Source organism: Oncorhynchus mykiss, chromosome 1 (assembly GCF_057628025.1).
Source record: "Oncorhynchus mykiss isolate SJ-2025 chromosome 1, ASM5762802v1, whole genome shotgun sequence".
In the NCBI taxonomy this organism is placed as follows: domain Eukaryota; kingdom Metazoa; phylum Chordata; class Actinopteri; order Salmoniformes; family Salmonidae; genus Oncorhynchus; species Oncorhynchus mykiss.
The window spans coordinates 39,163,067-39,180,297 of record NC_143022.1 but is presented as its reverse complement, the minus strand read 5'-3'; the positions used below and the strand labels follow the sequence as shown (position 1 = coordinate 39,180,297).

The 17,231-nt window shown below is 43.2% G+C and overlaps 1 long non-coding RNA gene across 1 annotated transcript; it reads right to left on the bottom strand.

Moving 5' to 3' along the window:
- Positions 1 to 6,658: 6,658 nt before the first annotated feature.
- On the bottom strand, positions 6,659 to 12,084 carry LOC149985494 (uncharacterized). Its single transcript, XR_016494919.1, has 2 exons — positions 11,558 to 12,084; positions 6,659 to 9,913 (listed from the first exon to the last, which is right to left on the bottom strand). It is a non-coding gene; the product is annotated as an uncharacterized LOC149985494 (long non-coding RNA).
- Between the last annotated feature and the right edge of the window lie 5,147 nt (positions 12,085 to 17,231).

Genomic DNA, 17,231 nt, shown 5'->3' with positions numbered 1-17,231 from the left:
GCTTTAAACATCCCAAGGAGCACTGTGCAAGCGATAATATTGAAATGGAAGGAGTATCAGACCACTGCAAATCTACCAAGACCTGACAGTCCCTCTAAACTTTCAGCTCATACAAGGAGAAAACTGATCAGAGATGCAGCCAAGAGGCCCATGATCACTCTGGATGAACTGCAGAGATCTACAGCTGAGGTGGGAGACTCTGTCCATAGGAAAACAATCAGTCGTATATTGCACAAATCTGGCCTTTATGGAAGAGTGGCAAGAAGAAAGCCATTTCTTAAAGATATCCATAAAAAGTGTTGTTTAAAGTTTGCCACAAGCCACCTGGGAGACACACCAAACATGTGGAAGAAGGTGCTCTGGTCAGATGAAACCAAAATTGAACTTTTTGGCAACAATGCAAAACGTTATGTTTGGCGTAAAAGCAACACAGCTCACACCATCCCCACTGTCAAACATGGTGGTGGCAGAATCATGGTTTGGGCCTGCTTTTCTTCAGCAGGGACAGGAAAGATGGTTAAAATTGATGGGAAGATGGATGGAGCCAAATACAGGACCATTCTGGAAGAAAACCTGATGGAGTCTGCAAAAGACCTGAGACTGGGACGGAGATTTGTCTTCCAACAAGACAATGATCCAAAACATAAAGCAAAATCTACAATGGAATGGTTCAATAATAAACATATCCAGGTGTTAGAATGGCCAAGTCAAAGTCCAGACCTGAATCCAATCGAGAATCTGTGGAAAGAACTGAAAACTGCTGTTCACAAATGCTCTCCATCCAACCTCACTGAGCTCGAGCTGTTTTGCAAGGAGGAATGGGAAAAAATGTCAGTCTCTCGATGTGCAAAACTGATAGAGACATACCCCAAGCGACTTACAGCTGTAATCGCAGCAAAAGGTGGCACTACAAAGTATTAACTTAAGGGGGCTGAATAATTTTGCACGCCCAATTTTTCAGTTTTTGATTTGCTAAAAACGTTTGAAATATCCAATAAATGTCGTTCCACTTCATGATTGTGTCCCAATTGTTGTTGACTCTTCACAAAAAAATACAGTTTTATATTTTTATGTTTGAAGCCTGAAATGTGGCAAAAGGTCGCAAAGTTCAAGGGGGCCGAATACTTTCGCAAGGCACTGTATCTCTGATTGTCCTCGAGTGGCCCAGCCAGAGCCCGACTTGAACCAGATCAAACATCTCTAGAGAAACTTGAAAATAGCTGTGCAGTGAAACTCCCCATCCAACCTTAGAGATCTTGAGAGGATCTGCAGAGAAGAATGGGAGAAACTCCCCAAATACAAGTGTGCCAAGCTTGTACTATCGTACCCAACAAGACTCTGTGCTGTAATTGCTGCTAAAGGTGCTTCAGGAAAGTAGTGAGTAAAGGGTCTGAATACTTATGTAAATGTGATATCTGTTTTTTAATACATTTGCAAAAATGTATAAACCTGTTTTTGCTTTGTCATTATGGGCTATTGTGTGTAGATTATCCTTTTTTGATAAAACTATACAAAACATATTTTCACCAAATAATGGATTAAAACACACTGTTTTGCAATGAAGGTCTACAGTAGCCTCAACAGCACTCTCTCTAGGGTAGCACCATGGTGAAGCCGGAGTACAGCTAGTTTCAGTCCTCCTCTGGGTACGTTGACCTCAATACAAAACCTAGAAAGTTCCCTTCCACCCGCTTCCATAGACTTACACAGTAATTATGACAACTTCCGGAGGATGTCGTCCAACCTATCAGAGCTCTTGCAGCATAAACTCACCTGTAGTCCACCCAATCAAAGGATCAGAGAATGAAACTAGTACTGAAAGCATAAGCTACAGCTAGCTAGCACTACGGTGCATGAAGTGTGGTGAGTAGTTGACTCAAAAAGAGAGAAAGACAATAGTTGAACAGTTTAACAAATTAGAAGCGAGAGATATGTAAAAAAAAATCCCTTTCATTTAGTCAGGTAGCGAATGCAGCTAGCTTGTTTTGCCTACTCAAACAGAGAGAAATGCTATGTTAGCTAGCTGGCTATGGCTATCCAACAAGGGAACTCTTCCAAGTCAAGGTAAACTTTTGGTGTTATTCATTTTTCTCCTCCGGTGCTAGCTTATGTAACTGCTAAACTGCTTGCTAACTGTACAGTGTACAGCATGATTGTAGCAGGTTGACTACCACATTAGTTCCAGTAGCTATGTTGACCATGATGTTAGCTAATGTGGTGACACCGATGTAGGCTGTGTATAGCGGTTAGGATTTGAAGATTTGGCTTGGAAAGGATACAACCTGAAATATGGAATTGTTTTAATTTTTTTTTTTTAAAGACGATCATGCCATAGATAATTCAGCTTTATGATTTTGAATAGGTATATAGGTTTAATTATTTTTTAAATAAAACATCTGATAAAATATTGAATTTAGCCTTTATTACCAAATCCCATAGAAATGGATTGATAAACACATTCATAAATGGCAAAAAGACAGTTAAAAATATCTATCGTAAGAAATAAGGTTTTGAAGTGTCTGTGGTTGTCCTTATGGAAGGTTCTCTCATCTCCATAGAGGAACTCTGGACCTCTGTCAGTGTTTTGGTACCCTTCGCCAGATCTGTGCCTCAACACAATCCTGTCTCGGCGCTCAAGTGTGTGCGCCTTTCTGAATCATGTCCAATCAATTGAATTTACCACAGGTGGACTCCAATCTATAAAGGCGAGTCCCAGATGCAGATGGTTCGAGTCTCTGATATTTATTGGACATTAAGGGGCAGGCAAGAGGCAGGTTGAGGACAGTCAAGGTTGAGGGCAGTCCAAACGGTACAGGGCAGCAGGCAGGCTCGAGGTCAGGTGCAGGCAGAATGGTCAGGCAGGCGGGCATTAGTGTCAGGGCAGGCTAAAGTCAGAACTGAGAGGACTAGAAAAGAGAGACCAGGATAAGCAGGAGCTTTGGAAGACGCTGGGTGACTTGGCAAAAATGATCAGATAATAGCATCTTATGCTTTCGCCGAAAAGCCTTTTTGAAATCTGACATGTTGGCTGGATTCACAACGAGTGTAGCTTTAATTTGGTGTCTTACATGTGTGATTTAATGAAAGTTAGATTTTTATAGTATTTTATTTGAATTTGGCGCTCTGCATTTTCCCTGGCTATTGGCCAGAACCCTCTCATCCCACGGATCTGCCAGCATTGGAGGCGGCGCTGGTGCGGGACGAAAAACCCACTCAACCCTGCGGATCCACCGGCATCAGGGGCGGCTCTGGTGCGGGCTGAAGAACCCGCTCAGCTCGCGGATCCCACATCTTTCTGGTGCGGGCCGAAGAACCCGCTCATCCTGCGGATCCAGCCATGGACCCAGGCTGAACACTGTGCCTGGACTGGACCTAGATGCCGAAGAAGGCTCCTGCCATGGAGCGGACTGGACACCGGCCCTGGCCTGGACATCTGTGCAGAGGAAGGCTCCTGCCATGGAGCGGGACTGGACGCCGTGCCTGGACTGGGCATCGACGCAGAGGAGGGATCCTGCCATGGAGCTGGACTGGATGCCGTGTTTGGAAGCTCCGGACCGTTGACCCTCGCCAAAGGTTCTGGACCGTTGACCGTCACCGGAGGTTCCGGGCCGTGGACCGTCGTTTGAGTTTCCGGACCGTGGACGGTCGTTGGATGTTCCCGACTGTGAAACGTTGCCGGAAGCTCTGGACTGGGAACTGTCGCGGGAAGCTCTGGACTGGGAACTGTCGCCGGAACCTCTGAACTGGGAACTGTTGCCGGGAGCTCTGGACTGGGGATTGTCGCAAGTAGCCTGGTGCGTGGGGCCGGCACTGGTAGTACCGGACTGGTGACACGCACCTCAGGGCGAGTGCGGGGAGGAGGCACAGGACGTACCCGACTGGGGATGCGCACTGGAGCCCTGTTGCGTGGGGCCAGTACAGGTGGCACCGGATTCGGGACACGCACGTCAGGGCGAGTGCGGTGAGAAGGAAGAGGACGTATTGGGCTGCGAAGGTGCACCGGAGGCCTGATGCGTAAAGCCTGCAGCAATGGTACTGGTTCGATGACACATCTCGCACGGCAAGTGCGATGAGCTAGCACAGGACGCACTGGGCTGTGGAGGCGCACTGGAGACCTGGCGTGTAGAGCCGGCACAAATTGTACCGGAGCGATGACACACTTCGCATGGCGAGTGCGAAGGAGGTAGCACAGGACGTACTGGGCTGTGGAGGCGTAGATCTGGGCGAGTGTGAGGAGCCAATTCCATTCTCCAGTATCCCTCCTCGCACTGTTCCATTGATTCCCAGGCGGGCTCTGGCACTCTCCCTGGGTCGACCGACCACCTCTCTACCTCCTCCCATGTTGTCACTGGATCACACGTCGGCTCCGCCGACCACCCCGTGTGCCTCCCCAAAAAATGTGGACTGTCTTTTGGGCTTTCCTTGTGGCCGCGAACCCCGGTGTCTTCACTTTTCTCCCTTCTCTCCTTGCGTCTCCCGCCAAGAAAGGTGATCCTGTCCGGCCAGAATTTCTTCCCAAGTCCAGGATCCTCCTGGGCACACTGCTTGGTCCTGTTGTTGTGGGATATTCTGTTACGATCGTTTGTAGAAACAGACCAAGGCGCAGTGAATGTTGAGTTCCACATAATAGTCATCTCAGGGATGCTATTTGAAAATGTCACACAGAAGCAAATTGTTGTTCATAACTAAACAGTCATTAGACATGCATTCATAAAATGACACAAAAACTGTGTAGGACATCACTAAATAATTCATAATAACAACCCAAATGTTAAAAGTTGCAGAGTTGTCTTTTAAGTCAATTTGACGACATCTTAATGCAGGCTGGTGAGGCAAAGTTGTTTCCTACTAATTATTTACCTACAATACTTTAGCAATGTCATCGTCTCTCCAAGCCTCTATATCGTATTTTAGGCAAAACAATCATTAGCCCCCGTTAAGAATGACTAGGCATCACTAAACCTTTGGGAGTCAATATGGCTGAGAGTGGCTTGAGAAAATTGATAACAATGGCGTGACACAACCAAGTGACAGAGGGGCAACCCATAAATAGCAGTTGTGTTACTGTGGCTATAGAAGTGAATATAGTCATTGTTTATCTGAACTGTCAAGAGATACAGTACTAGTGTATATCAGGTCACACAAAATACCAACAACACAGTGTTCTCCGCAGTAAAACAACACCTTAACATGTCAGGGATGTAATGCCTTTCACCTTTTAAAAGAGTCATGATCTATGTTTGTGTCTGTCCAATAAAAATTGAGCCAACAGTGTGTCTGCTGCCGAGGAGATAAGGCTAGAGGAGCGTGGGCGGAAGGTGCTGTGTTTGAACTTCAGGTAGCATGTGATGACTTAATTCTCCTTCCTGTCTCACTCATGCATTCCCTGACCTTTCTTTCTAATCCCTTTCCAGACCACTGTGTTTGTCAAAGGGCCTGGCGGTATGACCTGCCTCCCGCCATGATAAAATCAAATTATTTCCATTCAGGGCCCACTCTGACGCTCCCTCTGTCTATCTGCCTGTGTCTTCACGCATGCCCTCACGTGTGTTCAATGTGGTTTGTGTATAGGAGTACAGATGCCACTATACCACAGTTATATGGCTTGCCTTCAGTTTTTTTTTACGTCTTCTCAAGCATCCCTATAGAAATGTGACTTCATAGACACAGTTTGGTCACGTGTGATTGGCATGATTTTCAAAGTAAATTTTAATTACTTGTGGCCATGTGAGTTGTATGTGTGAATGTGATGTTTCTCTGTGGTAAGGCATTTTGGAAGGGTGAATTTCTATGCATGTTTTGTACTAAACAAACATCTAAACGCAACATGCAACAATTTCAAAGATTTTACTGAGTTACAGTTCATATAAGGAAATCAGTCAAATTTAATAAATTCATTAGGCTATGGATTTCACATGACTGTGAATACAGATATGCATCTGTTGGTCATAGATACTGTACCTTTAAAAAAAAGTACCCCTACTTACTGTGGATCAGAAAATCTTCTTGGCATAGAGTTGATCGGGCTGCTGATTGTGGCCTGTAGAATGTTGTCCCACTCCTCTTCAATGGCTGTGTGAAGTTTCTGGATATTAACGGGAACTGGAAAACGCTGTTGTACACGTCGATCTAATAGGTGACATGTATGCAGGCCATAGAAGAACTGGGACGTTTTTGGCTTCCAGGAAATGTGTACAGATCCTTGCGACATAGAGCCATGCATTAGCAAGCTGAAACATAGTGATGGCGGCGGATGAATGGCACAACAATGGGCTCAGCATCTCATCACGGTACCTCTGTGCATTCAAATTGCCATCGATAAAATGCAATTGTGTTCGCGGTTGTAAGGCTAGTTGGACATACTGCCCCATTTTCTAAAATTATGTTGGAGGCTGCCTTATGGTAGAGAATTTAATGATCATTTATCTGGCAACAGCTCTGGTGGACATTCCTGCAGTCAGCATTTGCACGCCAATTGCACACTCTTTGGCATTATGTTGAGACATCTGTGTCATTCATTGTCCCCAGCACAAGGTGCACCTGTGTAATGATAATGCTGTTTAATCAGCTTCTTGATATGCCACACCTGTTAGGTGAATTGATTATCAACAAATTTGTGCTCAAAATTTGAATGAAATAAACTTTTTGTGCATATGGAACATTTCTGGGATCTTTTATTTCAGCTCATGATACCTGTGACCTATACATGTTGCATTAATATATATATATATATATGGTCATTAGTGTAACCACATCATTTTCAAACGCTTTTAAAACACCGAAGCCAAACACAGAAACTATGGATACAACTTCCTCTGCACTTGTCATTATCAAAGTTCATATGTGCGCCACAACATAGCCCTGTATTAGCATGTTTCTGTTAGCTGATACATCATGACAAGACACACCATATTACTGTCCTGCTAATGTGCCTGTACTTTGTAGGCTAAACTGCAGAGAAATAACCCGTAACTGATCCAAATGGTTGCCCAATCAGGCAGGCTAGATGCAGTTATTTTGAAAATGACTATGCATTCAAAACCACAGGCTTTTGAGCAGTTTTTCTTTATTAAATAGGCTTATTCACTGCAGTTTACAGTCTAGTCTAGAGTTTTGTATTCAAAACAATAATAACATTCTTCATTACATTGTGTTGTTGTAGCCTAGGTAGGATACATTTCTTGTCCCTAAAAATTTTTTCAAGCTGTGTACCTGGGGAGCGCACATGGTGTAGGTTACCTATAATTTCGTTACCTGATAAACTTTTTTTTTCTTTCGCTGTGTAAATTGACTGGATATATTCACTGCATATTAAGCCTACCATTGAGTTTATGAATTATGGGCTAATATGCAAAGCCTACACTTGTAATTTTTGCTGTAGGCTCCATCTCAAGCCTGTCTGTCTTCATTGACCTGTTGCACAATAACACACCTGGCCTCTCAGCTGCCACAGCTATTCCTTTTAAATCTTGTGGGGTCCCAGGAAAAGCCAGACTACAAAAGCTTGTTGGACACTTGTTTCAACTTATTTTCTTCAGCCTACTAATAGCCTATTGGAGGAGAGATGCACACTTGCTCTTGCATGCAGAATGTAACATAGAGTACAGCATTAACGGGCGGGGAGTTGGAAGGAGAGACCCATATTTTCCACTAGTAGGCATATCTTAATACTGAGCTACATCCTGACAAAATAAGCCTACACCATATGAGTGGCCTGATTAATGTACCTTTCTGGACCTTCTACACTGTTGAGAATAGACACAAACTGATCCAAATGGTTGCATAATCAGGCCTAGGCTGTTATTTTGGCATGAAAGAAAATATTAGCCTATATCAATGCTTTCATATTAGCCTATATCAATGCAGTTTACAATAATTGTTTATTCACTTCATAATAACAAAATCCTCTGTGTTGTTGTAGCCCAGGTATAATAATGTTATTGTCTAAAAACATAGGCCTAGTCAATAGTGGAGCTTTGCGTGCCCGGTGACCACAGAGCGCAGCCTGGAGGAACACACTACAGATCTGACATTTCACAAGCATGTTGCTATACCCGCAATAACATCTGCTAAACATGTGTATGTGACAAATAACATTTTATTTAATTGGATTTCATTAACTTGTTTTCTTGGACTTTGACAGGTAAATATTTAGCAAATTAATGGCCTAATTGGGCAACAGCGTAGCCTAGTGGTTAGAGTGTTGGACTAGTACCTGAAAGGTTGCAAGATCAAATCCCCAAGCTGACAAGGTACAAATCTGTCATTCTGCCCCTGAACAAGGCAGTTAACCCACTGTTCCTAGGCCTTCATTGAAAATAAGAATTTGTTCTTAATTAACTGACTTGCCTAGTTAAATAAAGGTTAAAACATTTATTTTAATTTTTTATGTCTAGCTTCTTACTGAGGCTACACATCACTAGCGTCTCTCTTCCAGCTGTTCTCGTGTAAAACAGGCTCAGGCTACTCAAGTCTCTCTGGCATTCCTCTTCTTTTGTTCTTTTATTCATTTGACTTTTATTTAACTTGGAAAGTCAGTTAAGAACATTAAGAACAAATTTGTATTTACAATGACGGCCTACCCTGGCCAAACCCGGACGGCGCTGAGCCAATTGTGTGCCGACCTATGGGACTCCCAATCACGGCCGGTTGTGATACAGCCTGGAATCAAACCAGGGTCTGTAGTGATGCCTCTAGCACTGAGATGCAGTGCCTTAGACCGATGCACCACTCGGGAGCTCCTTCTCATGAAATCCCAAGAAAAGTCATAGGCTACAAAATCTATAGGACATTTCTTTTGATCATTTTTTTCTACTAGGCCTAATAGCCTATTCGTGGAAAGAAGCAGGCTTGCTTTGCAGAATGTAAAACAGGCCTACGACATAGAAAATGCATGTCAGGTGAAGTTGAGGAGAGAGAGTACATTGGTGTGATACATTTTTGCCAGTTATGATAACATTGTCGCACTGATGCATTGCAAATAGTTGCACAAGACATACAGCGATGAGCACAGTGAAAAATAAGACCCAAAGAAATTGACAACCATTTGAAAAATGCAAATCACTTGCAAACAACTTGAGCAACGAAGCAATGACATGCTGTAAAAGATGTGCAGGCTAAAGGACGTTCGTTGTTGAATTGCTTCAGTTAAATACGAGTTACTAGATTATTTTTAATTGGGTCTACATGTACATTGAATTATTATTTGCTGTTGTCACTATGACAATGAACACACCCTGAAAGCATTGAATGGTCTGAACCAGTTAGAGACCTCATGAATGGTCTTGTGTTACTACCACCTTAATAGGCAGTGTGCAGTAGGATGCGTTGATCAGTTGATTGACAGGTGTAGGAATGTAGAACGATAAACTTTCCTCTAGTGTGGATGCTCGCCAACATTTTACAGTTACAATATGTAGCCAATAGTTAATCAATACATGTAACGTTATAGTTATTGGCATGTTGGATGGCCCGGGCCTTAACTCTGACACAACACCGCTAAAGTTATCACAACAAAACTAGCCTACTCTAGCAAGTTTGCCACAGGCAGGCTTCAGGGTGTAAAGCAGATGTCTATTACTTCCGTTGTTTGGTTGTGCCCATAGCAACGTTCGAAAATGGATATGAGTGCATTCGGGGTGAGTGGCCTGTATCTCTGTGTGTGTGTGTGTGTGTGATAGATACTGTGGCATTTGTCTGTGCTCTGGGTGTCCCTTGAGTGTCAGGCCTCCTCTTCCTTGTCCCCTTCACTCTAAAGGACAAGAACGAAGTAATGTAGGCTGCATTATTTACATTTTCTGTCATTTAGTAGATGCTATTATCCAGAGCGGATGAAGCAAATGCCTTCGTGAACAGATGTTTGAGGGCTGCTGGAGTCGAGACGATGGATGGAGCTTCTGGCAGGCACACCCTGCTGGAAGGAGGGAGAGGGAGAGTATCAGGGGAGTATGGGGGTGTTGGCATTTCCAGCATGCCAGGGTGCCTTGACTCCACTTCGATTCTTACCTTCCCCACAATCAAATAAAATCAAATGGTATTTGTCACAAGTGTAGATATTTCCGTGAAATGCTTACTTACAAGCCCTTAACCAACAATCCAGTTTTAGGAAAAATAAGAATTAAGAAAATATTTACAAAATAACCTAAAGCCTACCAGCATAGTGGAGTCTGCCACTAGCAAAGTCAGTCTAGTCAGCTCAGCTATCCCCTTTGAGACCGTGTTTGTGCCTCGATCTAGGATGGGCAAAAATAAACATGGCGGTGTTCGCTTTAGCAATCTCACTGGAATAAAGACCTCCTCCATTCCTGACCGAGATTGTTCAACAAAAAACATTTGTCACAAGAAATTAGCTCCTTGATAAACAGAAAATAGTTGAGCCCTGAAGCAACCTTCCAGAAAATTGGAACGGAAATGTCACTTCACCAAACCTGAAGTCTTCCGGCTAGCTGGGAAACACAGTGCCGTGTAATATCGAAGAGCCCTCACTGTTGCTCAATCATCCTATTTTTCCAACCTAATTGAGAAAAAGAACATTCCATTTTTGATACTGTTGCAAAGCTAACTAAAAATAAGCATTCCCCAAGAGAGGATGGCTTTCACTTCAGCAGTGATGAATTAATTAACTTATTCGACGAAAAGATCATGATCATTTGAAAGCAAATTACGGACTCCTCTTTGAATCTGCGTATTTCTCCAAAGCTCAGTTGTCCTGAGTCTGCACAGAACTGCCAGGACTTAAGATCAATGGAGACACTCAAGTTTTTTAATACTATATCTCTTGACACATTCACAAAAATAGTCATGGCCTCTAAACCTTCAAGCTGCATACTGGAACCTATTCCAAATAAAATACTGAAAGAGCTACTTCCTGTGTTTGGCCCTCCTATGTTAAACATAAAAAAATGGGGATGTCATTCGGAAACCCAATGTCAACTTTTACTGCTATTCAGACGAAACACAGCTGTACATTTTGACAAACCCCCAAAATTGCCTACCCTGGAATCCTGTGTTTCAGACATAAGGAAGTAGATGGCGGCAAATGTTTTACTTTTACACTCAGACAAAACAGAGGTTCTAGTTCTAGGTCCCAAGAAACAAAAGGATCTACTGTTCGATCAGACAATTAGTCTTGATGGTTGTACAGTCGTCTCAAATAAAACTGTGAAGGACCTTGGCGTTACTCTGGTTCCTGATCTTTCTTTTGACGAACATATCAAGAACATTTCAAGGACAGCTTTTTTCCTTCATTGTAACATTGCAAAAATCTGAAATGTACTGTCCGGAAATTATGCAGAAAAGCTAATCCATGCTTTTGTCAATTCTAGATTAGACTACTGCAATGCTCTACTCTCCAGTTACCCAAATAAAGCACTAAATAAAGTTCAGTTAGTGCTAAACACAACTGCTAGAATCTCGACTAGAACCACAAAAATGTATCATATTACTCCAGTGCCAGCCTCTCTACACTGGCTTCCTGTTAAGGCTAGGGCTGCTAACCTACAAAGCATTACATGGGCTTATTCCTACCATTTATCCGATTTGGTCCTGCCGTACATACCTACACGTACACAACCGTCACAAGACGCAGGCCTCCTTATTGTCCCAAGAATTTCTAAGCAAACAGCTGGAGGCAGGGCTTTCTCCTGTAGCGCTCCATCTTTATGGAATGGTCTGCCTATCCATGTGAGAGACGCAGTCTCTCAACCTTTAAGTCATTACTGAAGAATCCTCTCTTCAGTAGGTCCTATGATTGAGTGTAGTCTGGCTCAGGGATGCGAAGGTAAACGGCAAGGCACTGGAGCGACGAACCACCCTTGCTGTCTCTGCCTGGAGGGCTACCCTCTCTCCACTGTGATTCTCTGCCTCTGACCCTATTACTGGGGCTGACTCACTGGCTTGCTAGAGCTCTTCCATGCCGTCCCTAAGAGGGGTGCATCACATGCCAGGTTTTTTCAACCCACTTGAGTGGGTTGAGTCACTGACGTGATCCTTCTGTCCGGTCTTGCGCCCCCTCTGGCTTGTGCGGTGGAGGAGAGCTTTGTGGGTTATACTCAGCCTTGTCTCAGAGTAGTAAGTTGGTGGTCTGTTGATATCCCTCTAGTGGTGTGGGGACTATGCTTTGGCAAAGTGGGTGGGGTTATATCCTGCCTGGTTGGTACAGGGGTATCGTCGGACTGGGCCACATTGTCCCCCCCCCGTCTCAGCTTTCAGTATCTATGCTGCAATAGTCTATGTGCCAGGGGGCTAGGGTCAGTTTGTCCTATCTGGTGAAATTCTCCTGTCTTGTGAACTTAAGCATGCTCCCTCTAATTCGCCCATTTCTCATATCCTCTTTCTCTCTCCCCCCTCCCCCGGGGGACCTGAGCCCTAGGACCATGCTCAGGTCTACCTGGCCAGATGACTCCTGGCTGTCCCTGTCCCTGTCCCCAGTCCACCCTGTCATGCTGCTGCTTCAGTTTCAACTGTTCCACCTGCGGCTATGGAACCCTGACCTGTTCACCGGACATGCTACCTTGTCCTGGACATGCATGCTGTTTTCATTCCCCCCCCCCCCCCAGCCCACTCGCTATCTCGCTCTCTCGCTCTCTTTCTCGCTCTCTCTCTGTTTTGAATTCAACAAAATGTGAAATAATTAAAGTGGTATGAATACTTTCTGAAGGCACTGTAATTCCTTCTCACATCTACACGCTCTCCTCCTCTCACCTCTTCCCTTCGCTTGTGGATTTTAGTGCACAACACAACACCTGTCTGTGGCCAGGCGCAAAAACCTATCCAAGCCAAACCATACAATAACAGGTAACCACTACACAGCCTAGATAATTGTCATCATATTATTGTTATAGTCAACAAACTAGAACTAAAGCATTAGTAATCCTAAATTCCAATCCATGTGTACAAGCACGCATTACAGGTTACAGCAAGCAGTTTAGAAGTTACTCCGGTGGGCACAAGTGGCAAAAAATTAATAAAACCAAATTCTAACCTTGACTTGGAATAGTTGCAGTGTTGGATAGCCTTAGCCAGCTAGCTTGTATAAATAGTATTCTTCTCCATTTGAATCAGTTTGTTGAGTAGGCTAAATTAGCTGCATTAGCTAAGTAAGTAAAAGGTAAATGAAGGAGAACAAAAACAAGACCAAATACAGTGCCTTGCGAAAGTATTCGGCCCCCTTGAACTTTGCGACCTTTTGCCACATTTCAGGTTTCAAACATAAAGATATAAAACTGTATTTTTTTGTGAAGAATCAACAACAAGTGGGACACAATCATGAAGTGGAACGACATTTACTGGATATTTCAAACCTTTTTAACAAATTTAAAACTGAAAAATTGGGCGTGCAAAATTATTCAGCCCCCTTAAGTTAATACTTTGTAGCGCCACCTTTTGCTGCGATTACAGCTGTAAGTCGCTTGGGGTATGTCCCTATCAGTTTTGCACATCGAGAGACTGACATTTTTTCCCATTCCTCCTTGCAAAACAGCTCGAGCTCAGTGAGGTTGGATGGAGAGCATTTGTGAACAGCAGTTTTCAGTTCTTTCCACAGATTCTCGATTGGATTCAGGTCTGGACTTTGACTTGGCCATTCTAACACCTGGATATGTTTATTTTTGAACCATTCCATTGTAGATTTTGCTTTATGTTTTGGATCATTGTCTTGTTGGAAGACAAATCTCCGTCCCAGTCTCAGGTCTTTTGCAGACTCCATCAGGTTTTCTTCCAGAATGGTCCTGTATTTGGCTCCATCCATCTTCCCATCAATTTTAACCATCTTCCCTGTCCCTGCTGAAGAAAAGCAGGCCCAAACCATTATGCTGCCACCACCATGTTTGACAGTGGGGATGGTGTGTTCAGGGTAATGCGCTGTGTTGCTTTTACGCCAAACATAACGTTTTGCATTGTTGCCAAAAAGTTCAATTTTGGTTTCATCTGACCAGAGCACCTTCTTCCACATGTTTGGTGTGTCTCCCAGGTGGCTTGTGGCAAACTTTAAACAACACTTTTTATGGATATGTTTAAGAAATGGCTTTCTTCTTGCCACTCTTCCATAAAGGCCAGATTTGTGCAATATACGACTGATTGTTTTCCTATGGACAGAGTCTCCCACCTCAGCTGTAGATCTCTGCAGTTCATCCAGAGTGATCATGGGTCTCTTGGCTGCATCTCTGATCAGTCTTCTCCTTGTATGAGCTGAAAGTTTAGAGGGACGGCCAGGTCTTGGTAGATTTGCAGTGGTCTGATACTCCTTCCATTTCAATATTATCACTTGCACAGTGCTCCTTGGGATGTTTAAAGCTTGGGAAATCTTTTTGTATCCAAATCCGGCTTTAAACTTCTTCACAACAGTATCTCGGACCTGCCTGGTGTGTTCCTTGTTCTTCATGATGCTCTCTGCGCTTTTAACGGACCTCTGAGACTATCACAGTGCAGGTGCATTTATACGGAGACTTGATTACACACAGGTGGATTGTATTTATCATCATTAGTCATTTAGGTCAACATTGGATCATTCAGAGATCCTCACTGAACTTCTGGAGAGAGTTTGCTGCACTGAAAGTAAAGGGGCCGAATAATTTTGCACGCCCAATTTTTCAGTTTTTGATTTGTTAAAAAAGTTTGAAATATCCAATAAATGTCGTTCCACTTCATGATTGTGTCCCACTTGTTGTTGATTCTTCACAAAAAAATACAGTTTTATATCTTTATGTTTGAAGCCTGAAATGTGGCAAAAGGTCGCAAAGTTCAAGGGGGCCGAATACTTTCGCAAGGCACTGTATCTCTCTCTCTCTCTCTCTCTCTCTCTCTCTCTGTGTGTCTGCTGCTTCTCCTTGATTTTTAAAGAAATGAATTTGTTCAAAGCTTTTCAACTCTTCTCTTTCTTTCTCTTTGAGTCAACTACTCACCACATGTATGCACTGCACTGCAGTGCTAGCTAGCATTAGCTTATATTTTCATTCTCTGATCTTTTGTTTGGATGGACAAGATGTAGTTCATGCTGATGTAGATGTAGTTCATCTTATTGTAAGATGTAGTTCATCTTATAGCTTGGATGACATCCTCCGGAACTCGTCATAATTACTGTGTAAATCTATAAAAGGGGTGAGAACCATGAGCCTCATGTACCCAGAGGAGGACGGAAAATAGCCATTCTCATGCTACACCAGGCCTGGGCAATCACATCCAGATATGCTACTCATTTAACTTGCACTTTTAACATGCACAGACATAAACCACATCCATGTTCTCCATTTGGTAGGTATTTTCATTAATAAACATGCAATGAACTACTAGGTACGGCAACTGCTCCGCCCACAACCGTAAGGCTCTCCAGAGGGTAGTGAGGTCTGCACAACGCATCACCGGGGGCAAACTACCTGCCCTCCAGGACACCTACACCACCTGATGTCACAGGAAGGCCATAAAGATCATCAAGGACAACAACCACCCGAGCCACTGCCTGTTCACCCTGCTATCATCCAGAAGGCGAGGTCAGTACAGGTGCATCAAAGCTGGGACCGAGAAACTGAAAAACAGCTTCTATCTCAAGGCCATCAGACTGTTAAACAGCCACCACCAACATTGAGTGGCTGCTGCCAACACACTGACTCAACTCCAGCCACTTTAATGATGGGAATTGATGGGCATTGATGTAAAATATATCACTAGCCACTTTAAACAATGCTACTTAATATAATGTTTACATACCCTACATTATTCATCTCATATGTATACGTTTATACTGTACTCTATATCATCTACTGCATCTTTATGTAATACATGTATAACTAGCCACTTTAAACTATGCCACTTTGTTTACATACCCTACATTACTCATCTCATATGTATATACTGTACTCGATACCATCTACTGCATCTTGCCTATGCCGCTCTGTACCATCACTCATTCATATATCTTTATGTACGTATGTACTTTATCCCTTTACACTTGTGTATATAAGGTAGTAGTTTTGGTATTGTTAGTTAGATTACTCGTTGGTTATTATTGCATTGTCGGAACTAGAAGCACATGCATTTCACTACACTCGCATTAACATCTGCTAACCATGTGCATGTGACAAATACATTTGATTTGATTTAGGATGGAAAAGTAAACTGTGCATTCAGCATCACGGACAGAACTCTTGTTAACGGGTATGCACAAAAACACAAGAAAGTGAGAACTCAACATTACATTTAAATTACTCAATCAGTGTGAGGAGTGAATTCTCTGGTGGTCATTGACTAGAGCAGTGAAGTCAGGTATAGTTTCTGACGTCGCTATGCGCAGGATTGCTGAAAGGTGAGAGTCAGTAAGAGATGATCTGTGCCTTGACTTGCTATATTTCATCACTGAAAATGTCTGTTCACATACATAGGTTGACCCAAACAATACAAATATCTTCTGAGCATGACTCCAAATCTTTGGAAAGTTAATTTTGAGAGATGCATAGAACCTCGTCATTGACATTGGAGAACTATTCAAAACAATCACTGCATCAGTCTGAAGATCAATAAGCTCAAGTTGCAGGTCAGTGGAAGTGTTATCCACATTGAAGGTGAAAGGAGAGGAAACACTTTGAAACCCTCAAAACGACAAGAAAACTCATCGTTCAAAGCACGCAGCAGCGATGTATACTTCTCCCGCTGGTCATCTGATAGGGAACAGTAGTGTCGGAAGGTGGGTGGGATTGTTGGCTTCTACTTGACGGGTCAGGAGGAGTAATTTTCCCTTGAAGGCTTAAAAAAGGCTGTACATCCGATGTACATCTGATGTGCAAAAAGGCCCTTCTCTTGTAGTTTGGAATTCAGTTCATTCATGAGGGCCATGATGTCCACGGTGAAGGCAAAATCAGCCAACCATTCTTTATCTTGCAATTGATGGAAATCCAGATATTTTCCTTTCATTTGCAAAAACTCAGCAATCTCTGACTTCAGGTCCCACACCCTTTTAATCACCTTCCCCAAACTCAGCCATCTCACGTTTGTGTGGTAGGGGAGATATGCATGACCTGACTCTCTCTTCCAACAGTGAGACAAACTGCCTGTGGTTTAAAGATTTTGCTCTTATGAAGTTTACCACTTCAGTGACTGTATCCACAACATGGCTCATTTTCAGAACACATTTACAGAGAACCAACTGATGAATAATGCAATACAGGAAAATACTTTTCTGATCTGGATTTAGCTCAGCTGCTTGATCTTGTATCCTTTTCAAAAGGCCAACGTTTTTTCCT